The 13864-nt window shown below is 35.0% G+C and overlaps 2 long non-coding RNA genes across 2 annotated transcripts; both read right to left on the bottom strand.

Annotated features, from left to right (window-relative positions):
* Nucleotides 1-922: 922 nt before the first annotated feature.
* Nucleotides 923-1988, bottom strand: LOC130013029 (uncharacterized). The gene is made up of 2 exons (XR_008788304.1): nucleotides 1838-1988; nucleotides 923-1518 (listed from the first exon to the last, which is right to left on the bottom strand). It is a non-coding gene; the product is annotated as an uncharacterized LOC130013029 (long non-coding RNA).
* Nucleotides 1989-8590: 6602 nt separating this feature from the next.
* LOC130013030 (uncharacterized) lies at nucleotides 8591-11541 on the bottom strand. Its single transcript, XR_008788305.1, has 5 exons — nucleotides 10862-11541; nucleotides 9886-10019; nucleotides 9354-9463; nucleotides 9028-9191; nucleotides 8591-8739 (listed from the first exon to the last, which is right to left on the bottom strand). It is a non-coding gene; the product is annotated as an uncharacterized LOC130013030 (long non-coding RNA).
* Nucleotides 11542-13864: the final 2323 nt, after the last annotated feature.

Here is a 13864-nt window from a genome sequence, read left to right on the forward strand (position 1 = left end):
ACAGGCATATGCCTTTGCTATACAGGATGACATGAGGGAAATTTAGCTTGGGAGGTGTAGGCCTGCAGCCAAAATTTCTAGCTAGAAACACAACTCCGCTACACGGTCTTCCATAAAAGAAAAACTATACATTTTTGGAAAGCTTGTGATGCCAGGAAGACAAAATCTGGGAGTTCCAAGCAAAATGTTTGCAATTTATTGATTTAGGGCCAGATGAAATTCGTCAAAATTGTCAAATAAATGCTATTTGTGTACTAACAATTCTGAAGTTGACATAAAATTAAATAGTTGGTAAAACACCTCATGCCTTCATCCTTGGCAATGAACAGTTTATTGGACAGATTTTGATGTAAATAAAAATGCTCAAAACACAAATGTCATGGGTGAATAAAGAATTGTGGAAATCCATTAACGGTAAAAAAGAATTATCTCCCTTTCTGTCAAATGCCTGTAATTGATAGACTATCAGGTCTTGTATGAATCATAAGACCAGGTGTGGGCAAACAAGCCCAATAATTATTTTGTTTGTTGGATCTCAAGGGCCTGTTAGAGTTGGTTGTTGGATGTTTGCTCAGAAATTATCGCTTGTATGGAACATGCTAGAGTCGATTTGTAGCATATTCTAGCCAGGGGATATGTTTGACAGTAGTTGAGTGATATGCTTTTGAAATAATGGAGATCAGTAGCACTTTATAAGCATTGAACCACATGATTTTTTTCCACTAAGATAAACATTCTAAACCCACATACATGTTCCCTTTCAATTAGCCACTACAGTATTTTTACAACTGTACATGTAGCTGTGAACTACTATTTCGGATATGATTAATGGTCAAACTACAAACATACATGTAGATATAAGTTAAAAAAAAATAATTGTGTATCTGGGCTGGAATGAAGGGAAAGGTTAGAAAACAGGATGAACAGTTGTGAAATTATTTATTAAAGTGAAACAATCATTGAAAATCAAAATTAAACAGTTACTCTGCACATCAAATGTCATCAAAGTTAATCTTCATTATCATCATCACTGTCACTAAATGTATTAACATCAAATTCGGTCTCTTTAACAGTTTTTTTTTTCATTTTCACATTGACTACACATGCACAGGTCTGTACAAGAAAGGGGGGTTGGGATGGCCTAGAGTGCCGCGCTTCGACCTCTAGCTGGTCGGTCACCTCTGGCTTGTGGCTGTGGCTTTGATCCCAGGTGTGAGCGTATGTGGCATGGAGATAGAGGCGTCTTCTCAACCTCGTGGGTTTCCTCCGGGCACTCCGGTTTCCTCTCACTGCTAAAGACCCATACGCGCAAGCGAATTATTGAAATAAAATTGAAACCGTATGTTAGTCCCAAAATGACCTAGTTTGTGTTGAGTGGACGTTAAACCCCATTTCTCTCTCTCTCTCTCTCTCTGTACAAGACAACTTTGCTGGACATTTATGATTCTTTCTCTTATGACATCTTCACAGAATATATTGTATGTGGTTTAATATTCGACGGAGGGCTAGTCATCTTTGCTGAAAAATATAAATAAACATATACATGTACACAATTAAAACAAAATTCTGGAGCTTGGTTTACTCTCATTAATTTCGTACAACAGAGGAAAAAGACACTTACACAGGGGTTAACATCTTATTTTCATGCAGAAACCAGCTAATGAAGACAGGAAGGCATTAGCAGTACAAGGAGAGATAGAGAGGAGAATTGCGGTTTAACGTCCACTGGACAAAAACATAGTAATTTCAGGACTCACCCATGGTTCAGTTTTATTTGAATAATACCAGTGGCAAGAAGGCGGAGAATACAAATAAAAAAAACATCACAAATATTTACCTTTCTGATAACTGTCTAAGAAATTCAGTACATGTATATTGCCTATAACATTTTTGGTGATATCTGACCTCAATGGCCACACAATCTTGCCCTCTGATATGCCTTAAAATATCTTCATCCTCTTTCAATTCAGCAGCTTTCATGAGGCAATGAACTTGTACATTCTTTTGCAGCTGCACAAGAGGGAACATCAACGCCGGATTAACCATGGTGGTGGGGAGGGGGGCTGATACCGACCGTGAAGCCCCGCAAGGGGGTCGGGTCAGGGGGTTCTCCCGCTAAGAAATTCTGCCACAAAATTAGCCACAATCCATGCGGGTGCTGTGAAATTTCTAGAGGAGGGAGCTGGAACCCATGAGCCCGTTAAATTCGCCACTGTAAATGAGCAGAGCTACATCAAACCTAATTTTGAGTCCCTCAGTGATAAATAACTTGATTCAAAATCGTATTATAGCCCCAACGACGATTTGATGAATGGAGACCGTAACGTTACGACAAAGTCTAACACTGTAAGTACCAAATAGTCATACGAGATATGTGCATCTCATCAAATTCAGCTTATACCATACCCACAATAATGTTACGGAGTCAGTGAGTTCAAGTTAGACAATACGCTGACCTTCCACTGACCATGCTTATAATATAAAATCTGTCAATGACAGCTGATTCATTGTTTAGTTTTTTATATGATATATTTAATATCAATAATATATGTATATGCATGCTTTATTTTACTTTACACGACCTCTAAAAATGCCCCAAATCGTAAAGTATAGGACTATTTGGATTTCGATCTCCTTTTTTCGGCTACCCCGGACATTTTCCAAAAATGATACAATGATTTCACACAACAGGCCAGCTATTAGCCTCTCGATTGACAAGAGTTTCATCGCCCTCCATTCATTATAACCAATGTCATCGTGCCCTAAAGAATCAACAAATCAGCTTGCTTATCTCTGCTTACCCTAGACAAAAAATGCTCATCTTTGAACTCAATCATGACATTGACCTAGTGAACGCCTACACCAAGTTTGAACATTCTAGCTTAATTAGAAGGAGAGTTCTTGTGTTCCAAAGTCCCGGCCCTTCAAATTGCTTCTATTTTTCATTTTCAATTCAAAATGGTGACCATCACGTGACCGAAATCAAAATTCTGATCCGATAGATTTTTAGGCATTCCTTCCAGGATTCCGAAAATATGACGCCCGAGTCTGTAAGTAAAATAGCAAAAAAGCCTTTTTGATTTTTCACGTTTAAAGATGGTGGCACTTCCGGTTCGATCGACAAACTCCATATTTTGTGTACGAATCAGTAATTACTTGTCTAGTATCGAATTTTTTTTTAGGTCATTCTGACCTATATTTCGACGATTTTTTTGAAAACTTTGATCCTTAATTTCACCAAGGGGAGATAATTTAGAAAATGTCCAAGGACTTCATTGAAGTCGCATTGGCAAGATCTACTAACATTCTAAATTTCACGAAAATCGCACAACTATTAAAGAAGTTGTCAAATTGGTAATAACTTCCGGTTCGAAATGACAGCGACGAATTTTCGAAATGCCAAAATCCGAAATTGCAGATTTGAAGTAAATGTTTCAAGATACTCAAAGAAAAAAGAATTAGTAAAATAGGTCAAATAGTCACAAAGTTACAGCATTGTAGGTCAAATGCATTCCTTCGTAAAATTCGGTGATTTCGGATTCGTAAAACGTTTTGAAAATATATTTAATCAACAGCCATCACCCATTTTTGGGGGGATAGGTAAAAGTTTCAGAACGATCCTATGGTTAGATTCTGAGAAATCCGATTTGTGGACAAAACACAAAAAAAAAAATAACAATAATAATCTTAACAGAAACAATAAGCTTTCATATGTAATATGAAAGCTTAATAATATTAATCTTAGTAATAACAATAGTCTTTCACCGAAGGTGAAAGCCTAACTAGAATTGCGTGCAATGCTGAAGGCTTTCACCGTAGCCAAGGCGTCACACGGTCGCCAGATACATTACAAAAGACTATCCCCACCACTCCACCCCACTACCGAAAAAACACACAAAGATATTGACCCCTAAATATGCCCCAACTCGTAAAAATACGCTGTTTTCAATTTTCAATCTCTTTTTTCGGCTACCCATGACAATTAGATAAATTGTAGAAGGGTTTCACACAATACACTGCCCAGTAGACTCTCAATTGTGCAAGTTTGAACAAAATAGTTTGCGGTTTTTCCGAGAAACATGTGTTTAAACTTGATCGAAATCGTAAATAACCTTACATTTCAATGCCCCACAAATGTTTTAGTTGGCAATAAAATCTTGTTGCTATAGCACCATCTCGTAGATAATTCTCGTGAAAATCATACGACATAATGCTTTAAGTACACGGTAAGCAACTAATTGATACATCGCATTTTGTGCACAGGCACCCATTTTTCAGAATTTTGTCAAAGTTTGAATACCTTTCTTGACCACTTCCGGTGATTAGAGGATTTTCTTTTATAGTTCATGGACTGGTTTGATCCTTCGACTTCATAGTCCCGAAGTTTCAGAAGTATCGTAGGTGTCGTTTTAAAAAAATAAGAACTCTACGATTTGACGAATATGCGAAAAAAAGTTAAAAATCAAATTTAACATTTCAGAAAAGAATTGATATCGTTGGAATCGGATAGACGCCAGCTATCCAAAAATGTAATTATAAGCTAAAAATTAAAAAAAATAAAGATTTTAGAAAAAATTTGAAATTTTTTCAATTTTCACCAAAAAAATGATAGCGACAAAGTTTCTAAATTCGACCTTTATGAACTGCTATCTCCTGTATGGTGGCCCATGGTTATCATCGAAAAATGCGTAAAATATCCACCGCAAATGTTAAAAATTATAATAAAAATTCGCTAAAAAAAATAAATAAATAAATAAAACCAAAATAAAATAAATAAAACTTAATCGAAAATGAAATAAAAAATAATTTAAATTCAATTAGATCTAAATTAAAATCGTTTTTGATAATTTAAAAAAAAAACCCAAAGTAAAATAAATTTAAATTAAAAAAAATAAATCAAAAATATTTTTTTTTTTTTTTTTTTTTTAAAAAAAGAAGTTTTAAAACTTAATTGAAAAAAAAAATATATTTTTTTTTTTTGTTAAATCGAAAAGTGAAATGAAAACTAAAATACGCATGTCTCTACGTGGCCCATCGTTATCATCAGCCCATCGTTATCATTCAACCGGAACTGTAATCGAACGCGCTGAAACGAGAATTGGAATGGATCGAAAAAATGAAATCTGGGCGCGCCTCAAAAAGAAGATGTCTAACAAGAGCCTTCAAACGGCACGGTACCACCAAGGGAAATTGTCGTTCAGCGACTATCCTCTGAACCGGATAACAAGCAAACATACAAACCAGTTCAACCGAGGGAGTTTGTGTCATTTGACTATCCAGAAATAACAGTAAAAACTTTAAAATCTGCATGCTCTCATCATTTTAACCTGCCTGCAAAGAATTGCGATGTTCTAGTGTCAAATAAAGGGCCAAGCTGCACCAATATTAACCAGATACCTATGAGAAAAGATAAGGTAGGTTAGGGCCTAAGGCTAAGGCAAGGCCACAATTTGATATTTGTAATTTAAATTTGTTACACCAATGTAGAACTAAAACAAAACAGGCCTATGAGTATTAGAATCTGCCAATATTAATTAATACGTAATAGGCTAAAAAAGATATTTCGATAGTTAAGACTATTTAGACCTACAAATCAAGGTGCATTTGTTTTGTCTTTTTGTTTAAATTGTTTCAGTTTTCAGTCCCCAGTAGGCCTACTGCCGAAACTGGGGGGATTTGTATGTTGAGGTCTACGCAATCAAATGCCAGGCATTCTCTTTCTAATGCCTGTAAGACATAGGCCTAAATGAGATAATAAGGCCACCCACCCCACCCCCACACACAATGGGCAGTGTGTGAATGCATTAACAGTCAAGGATTACCAGTTGACTTTCAGGAAGAATATCTGTAAGTGTAAATCTGGTAATTTTTCTGCAAAGATATTCTGCTGCTATAAATTGTATGTGGGGTATTTTCTTAACTTTTAAGAAAGTTGGTATGCAGTGTCCTTTGTTGTTAAATAAATTTGATTAAAAACCTTGATTTTCCATTCAGAGCTTATTTATAGACTTGATAGTAACTGAGTATATTTAATAATATCCACATTTTCATTTCAGGTATATTTAGTTCGTTTTGTGATTGACAGCGAGAATGAAGATTCTGCTAATTACAGTAGACATAGAGTCACCAGTACAGTTTCTGCATCATCTTCACAACAGTATAACTTTCTCAATGATTCCATCTCGTCACCACCTAGTAAGAAACGATCTGTTAAATCTACTGAAAGTGAAAATGGTTTTGATAAGCCATCGTACCCTGTTTCTGTATCTGTTGAAAGCATTCTTAATGCTGGAAAGCTGATTCAACCTGTTAAAAAGTCTAAATGCGTCTTAGATTTTGAAAGTTTTAACATTCATGATAAAGTTTGGAAGATAGAAATGTCTGGCGAAGTTCTAATTGAACAGGAAAGTTTTGCTTCTGGGGGCTTTCGTGAAGCTTATATGGTGGAAAAAATAAAAGACCATTCAAAGTGGGTTCTTAAAAAGTTTAATCAAGCAACTGTAAAAACTATTCTTGAAAAACTAGATTCAAGTTTGGAGGATATAACCAGGAAACAAGTACAAATGCATACAGCTGCATCACAAATAACCAAGGCTTTCAACTCAAAAATTAGTCAAGAATTTGGAGAATCCTTTACTTACAATAATGTCTATTTTTGTAAAATAAACACTACACCATACACGATTGAGGAGTATGTTGATGGACAATTTAAAAAATGGATAAACAATAATGGAGTTATTGTACCACTTTCAGATATGGCTACTATTAAAGACAAGGAGATTTTTTTAAAAGCTCAGTGTTTTGTTCATTATACATACGAAAAGTTTGATAAGAAATTAATGGTTCTGGATATACAGGGTAGTGGATATACCCTGTTTGACCCAGAAATCTGTACAACAGAATTGATAGATACTGACTCGAATCAAATAATGTTTTGTTGTGGAAATTTATCTATTACTGGCATTGAAACTTTTTTATGTGAACATAGATGCAATAAATACTGTCAAATAATGATCGATAAAGAAAAGTTAATTTCTGCTGAAGATTCTTCAAGTGAATATGAATGATATTTCTGAAGGTATCATTTGTTTGCTGTGCAGGTTTATTGCATTATGACCTAACTGATATTTTAATCTCATATTTACTTCTAAAAATGTTTAGTGGGAAGAGTTTTAATATTGTTTAATGTTCAGCTCCAATTAGTCTGAGCTCTGGCATCAGGGAGTTATTTAAATTTAAAGCAAGCCTTAAATATATCTCCAGAAGACTTGAATTTAAGACTTCTCATCTCAGATAAAGTAGTCTGTTAAAACATTTGTTTGTATATTTTATCTTGAATAAATTATTATATTATGTGTTGTTTAATAAATTAATATAATCATGTAAATGTATCTCTTGTATCTTGAATACTTGTTTTATTTCCAAAGTTATTAGTATATAGACATTCACTTGTCTGATTATTCATATGGATTTTCAATAATATCAGTGGTGGTAATAGGCTAACTACTTGTATTTGAGCACCCAGATTTTCCCATTCTGATGTCTTATACAACTTGAAATTGAGAGGGGTTTTACATAGGCCAAGCCTGTTCCCCAATCCCATTCAGACATTCTGAATAAAATATTGTTTATAAAAAAAAAAGAAATTGATTGAATCGGCCATTTGTTGGGCTCACAGTTATTTGAATACTGGTGTCTTGGTAAACAAAAGCCTACTTATACTACAGAGTGGAAAAGAGATGGAGTTTAACACAAACAAGGTCATTTGGCAACTAACATATGGTACAACAATTTCTCAATTATTCGCTTCCATGTAGTTTGTGTGCGATTGAGAGAGAGAGAGAATTGGGGTTTAACACCCAATCACCCTCGGCACAAACTAGGTCATTTCGGGACTAACATATGGTTTTAATTTTATTTCAATACTTTGCTTGCACTTAGGGGTCTTTAGCAGTCGGAGGACCCAGAGAAAAAACCCATGAGGTTGGAAAAACTACCCTACTCCGGCAATTCAAAACCACACCAGTTCACTCAATGACAGGCCTTGTGATATAGCGCACGGGCTAAACATTCAGCCATCCAACCCCCCTGTGTGGGATTGAAACCAAGTCACTTAACTCAATGGCATACCTTAAGATCTAAAGGCACACTGTATGGCATATGCCCATCTTCATTAGCCCAGTCGGAGTAGGACATTGAACCACCTTTCATTTCATTGCATCTATTCATTTCTTAGTGGATGACTGAATTCTAGGACTCCTGACTAATAATGTCCAACCAATTGCTTGTAGATATAACAAAATTCACTACATAGTCATGTTATTCTTTATTTGAATTGTAACTGAATTGTACATGTACGCTACAAAAACCATGTCTACAAGTTGGGCTATGCATACTGGTGTCGGCAAAGCAAGCTAACCTAAAATAAGTCTAATCTAAAATAAGAATCATCCTAGCCAGGGTCTTCAAAATAATGATTGCAATATCAAGAACAGTGGAGTTTTGGTTATATTCATTGGAACTGATGAATGTAACACCTCAATGAATAACCTATAATTTCACATTGATGATTTCAGATATACAAATAAGCTTCAAGAGCATCAGTTAATTCCAATTCTGATAGATTGGGCAATAGTTCCTTGCTTCGCCTTTCTAACTCTTTGTCAACAAAAGCGCCATCATCTAATACATCAGCTAAGTTTTTTACATCCTCTAACTCTGCTTCAGACACTCTTGATCCTGAAAACACAATATAAAAACTTGCTAACTCGGGGCATGGCAACTGCAACATATGCAAATAATACTGGAATCTTTGACTTTCATATATAGGAGCCTTGATGGTGAAACTGGCAACATGGTAGTTGTACATTATTTATAAACGAAGAAATATTGGACATGCATGGTGTATTTTAAGCTGTTTAATGGTCATATGTGAGACATTGTGTAGTATATTGAAAGTATATGAAAACCAGACATTGATTCTCATTCATTCATGAGGGATATGACATTGGTATAATGTATACATACCACATTCAGTAGAGCCATATGTTTCTGGAAAGTCATACAGGTGGTTGGGAATTCCTTTGGGCAGATCACTGTTTTGTTTCCTCATGCGATGGTTATTCCAGAGTTCTACAAACTTATTGATTTCCTCTTGAACCAGTGGTAAATAAACTAGTGCAAGTATTTCTCTGAAGATATAGAACATATGTACCACATAAGTGCTTATATCTTATTAATAATGATAATAATTCTATATCATTTGAATTTAGAGGAGTAAAGCAGCTAATATGTTTGATTTTATACCATAATTCTTTTTCTTGTCTTTTGTACATAATTTGAATTCGACTTACCTGTCTGTAATCTCATCAGGGTTGTAATAACCCTGATCGAATAAATACTGGAATTTTTCCTTAAAGTACTTAACAAGACGAGAGTGAAGTTCACGCCACCATCTTTCTATCTAAAATTATAATGAGATAATACTTATCAATGTAAGCAAATGACTGTTAACCAAAATGTTTAAAACAAGGCATCCCAATATGCAACCATGGAGGTTTAGATTTTGATAACTCACATTCAACAAATGTTGTAAATTAACCAGTTCCGTGTAGGTAAAGGGTCAGTTGTTTAAATAATTTATGCCTTTTGCTAGAAAACATCTCTATAATAACAACTCCCCCCCCCCCACATACTGTCCCTACGTAACTGACGACTCTAATGTCATATCTTAAAAACTGGACCCTGTAAGATATGATTAATTATATTTTTACAAGATGACAGTTATGACCAACTGTTCAAGAAACAGACGCTATTCCAGCATTGGCCAGAGAGAGATTTTGAATGGTTACAACTTAAACCAATTATATAGAAATCCTACCACACCTTGTTGGATGTTGAAGATCCAAATATAACAGAATCTTCTGGATTTTCAAATTCAGTACTCTGCAAATAGGCATGGATAGTTGCCATGTGACCGTTTTCTGATCCTTTGTCCAGGCGCAAAATCTGACTTATCACTGGAAAGGAAAAAAGGCAGATTATTGTTAAATGATCTTAATTTAATATTCTCTCAAATATACTTTTTTGATTTACCATAAACTTTTTAGACACTTATTACCTGTTTTGAGCTAAGTAGTGACTGCCCTTCTTCCACTTTCCTCCCCCAAAAATAAAAAAATATCCATGTCAAAGGTGGCTTGCACACGATTCATATTAGATCCTAAGCCTATAAATCTGTAAAGACTGTATCTCAGTATACAGTAGGACATGAGTTATCAGATGATGTGCAAATTTGAAAAATTAAATATGAGATTAAATTTTCTTTCAAAATTCAAAAGTAGATCAGTGAGTAAGGGTTCAAATTTTTTTAATGCAGATTATCTGTAGGACAAATAACACCCATAGGTGTACGAGCTGGGGGGTGGGGGGTGATACTTTGTAAAAGTTGTATAAAAAAATATTGTTCTTGAATGTGTCCAATTTAACAGAGAATTTAAATTCAGAGTGTCTATAGTTAGGCAATTAAATAGAAATCTTAAGACTTGAACCCTCTATTGTTTGGAGTACAGTAAGCCACGAGTTACAGTTACACAAACAACTGTTTTTAGTTGTGTAAATTACAAGTAAATAAAATTTAGTTCTCTTATATTGATGATTTAGAAATTAAGAACTTATTCATCGTAAAAGAGATATTGTAGAACCTGTCATTATTATTATTATTATTATGTAACATACTAAGAACCTAACTACAGTTTTTGGGCACCTACCACCACTGCCCCCCCCCCCCCCAAGTAAAAAATTGCCACGTATGCCTATGATAACACCAATTGAATACTAAAATTATGTATTTACTAATTACCTCCAGTTCTGCTAATGAATTCATGATACCATTTCCCAATAATCTTGGGATTTTTATTTGTTTTTCCTACTTTAACATACAAAAGCTTACAGCTGTAAACATCTTGGACACCATATATAGCAAATGGGAACATTTTCCTCTGAAACCCCATTAACTTGTCATGACCATCTGCAGAGTATGTATGGTTTGGACCCTGAAAAAATGTTACATAAATTGTAATGTTCTAAAATAATATAAAAAGGGAGACATTGAAATAATTCACCTTTGGTAGGGATCTTTAGTAGTGGGATGAAACCGGAGAAAACCCACGAGATTGGACAGGCGACCCTCCTCCTTGCCACGTACAACCGGGGATTCGAAACCACGCCAGTTGACCCAATGGCAGGCCGTATGATACAGCGCGCACACGTTAACCATTCGGCCATCCACCAAAATATCTCTTTCAAGTTGCTTCCATGTCATTTTAAATCAATTTAGTACAGACGCGCACTGCCAATGTAAGGGTACGAAGACAAACGTGCTTTTAACATGCTAAAATGTCCAAACTATCACTGCCCGATCTTAGCCTTTAGCAGGTTAAATTATAAATTAGATTGAATAATACAGTCTTTGACAGCTCTTAGTCTAATTATAAAATAATACCCATCCACATATAGCGCTCAGAAATTTTCATTAGATTATTACGATATGACTAAAAACTTACCAATGACGTAAATGTTCCAATATCGCCCCTTTTTCTTCTTTTTATTTTCGGTGCTCTTTTCTCAAGCAGATCATCATGTTTTGAAGTTAAAATATCGTATACGAGCTGCCTTGGAACTGCTAATTTATGGTTAACTCGGATTTTTTTATGCAGCAGTCTATATCCAAGTAGTTTCCCTGGACCTTGCAGTTCTTCTTCAATGGCAGCTACAACATGGTCTATTCCAACCTGATAGTTGACATATTTTATACCGAAGTAGGCTAGCCGACGGCTAAGAGTTGGAAGGCTCCATGTGTACTGATCGAAGTCGCGTTTCATGTAATCCAAGATTTCAGATCTAGATAAATTTTGCAAAACATAGTCGTGAAGACTTGACTTTAATAGTTCATCTTCCTTCCACGTACATGTATATGTCGGACACAACATGGTAAAAATGACTATCAAACTAATTAGTGAGCAGGCCTGTAATCAAGTTAAATGGATAGAGTATAGAGAGACTTATGTCGAAGTTATGATATTCATTGACAGTTCATTCTTGTTCCCCTATACAATACATCCGAATCACTGGATGTAAAATATCACACTATCATGATTAGAGTTATTCCCCCCTGCTTGACAAATTAGAGGCGCGTTCGATTACAATTCGGTTTGAATGATAACGATGGGCTGATGATAACGATGGGCCACGTAGAGACATGCGTATTTTAGTTTTCATTTCACTTTTCGATTTAACAAAAAAAAAAATATATTTTTTTTTTTTCAATTAAGTTTTAAAACTTCTTTTTTTTTTTAAAAAAAAAAAATATTTTTTATTTATTTTTTTTTTATTTAAATTTATTTTACTTTGGTTTTTTTTTTCAAATTATCAAAAACGATTTTAATTTAGATCTAATTGAATTTAAATTATTTTTTATTTCATTTTCGATAAAGTTTTATTTATTTTATTTTGGTTTTATTTATTTATTTTTTTTTTTTTAGCGAATTTTTATTTTCATTCAAATTTTTAACATTTGCGGTGGATATTTTACGCATTTTTCAATGATAACCATGGGCCACCATACTCCTGAGCAATGTCTCCGGTTATCCAAAAATGCGACTCTCTGGAAAATCGGTTAAGAATTAACAGAATTATGGCCCATTTTTAATTTTTGTGCACGTAAAGGATTCTACAAAAGCCGGACCGTTTGGAAATATCGTTTTATATTTAAGCACTAATACATCAAACACATAACTGAATTCCAGAGTTTCAAAACATTCGTTCAAATAGTTTCTGAGATTTAGGCTCCCCCATTTTAGTTAAACGTATAAAGCGTTTTGTAATTGGTTTTTGGTAAAACCAATTGCCTACTAGAATTGCGCGCAATGCCGAAGGCTTTCACGGTCGCAACGGCGTCACACGATCGCCAGATATATGACAAAAGACTATCCCCACCACTCCCCCCCCCCCCCCAAATAAAAAACAACAAAAAAACACACTCTAACACATCTCTTTTTTCGGCTACCCATGATAATTAGAAAAATTGTACAAGGGTTTCACACAATACACTACCCAGTAGAATCTCGATTGAGCAAGTTTGAAAAAAATCATTGGCGGCTTTTCCGAGAAAAGTAATTATATAACTGTTAAATTAAACAACGGATAACTCCTACCTCTTAAAATGATTTATATAATTAGTAAATAATTATTATTATCTAATGATTGTTGTTTTTTGACATATATAGTGTAACCAATATATACATTGTACTTTTATAATCAATATGATACTGTGCATTAGTTGCGTTTCTGTTCTTCTGATTTGAATTTCTTCATGCAATATTTCTAAATCGCCAGTAGGAATAAATGTCTCTTATATAGATACATTATGCTGGCTGGAAATTACACGGTAGGCTAACCTTGGGCACTGTTTGTAAATCGCCAGTAGGAATAAATGTTTCTTATATAGATTCATTATGCTGGCTGGAATTTGCACGGTAGGCTATCCTTTGGGACTGCGCTGTATCATACGGCCTGTCATTGAGCCAACTGGCGGGGTTTCCATTCCCCGGTTGTACGTGTCAAAGAGTAGGGTCGCCTGTCCAACCTCGTGGGGTTTCTCCGGTTCCTCCGATTTCCTCCCACTGCTAATGACCCCTACGCGCAAGCGAATTATTAAAATAATGAACCATATGTTAGTCCCGAAATGACCTCTAAACATGCTCGTACAGCGGCGCTAGTCTTCTTTTATATAGAATTCCAACCGCCAAGGGATCTTTTACGGTCACACCAATGTTTACACGGGACTTCGGAATCGCGTTCATGT

This window comes from Patella vulgata, chromosome 5 (genome assembly GCF_932274485.2).
Source record: "Patella vulgata chromosome 5, xgPatVulg1.2, whole genome shotgun sequence".
Taxonomy (NCBI): domain Eukaryota; kingdom Metazoa; phylum Mollusca; class Gastropoda; family Patellidae; genus Patella; species Patella vulgata.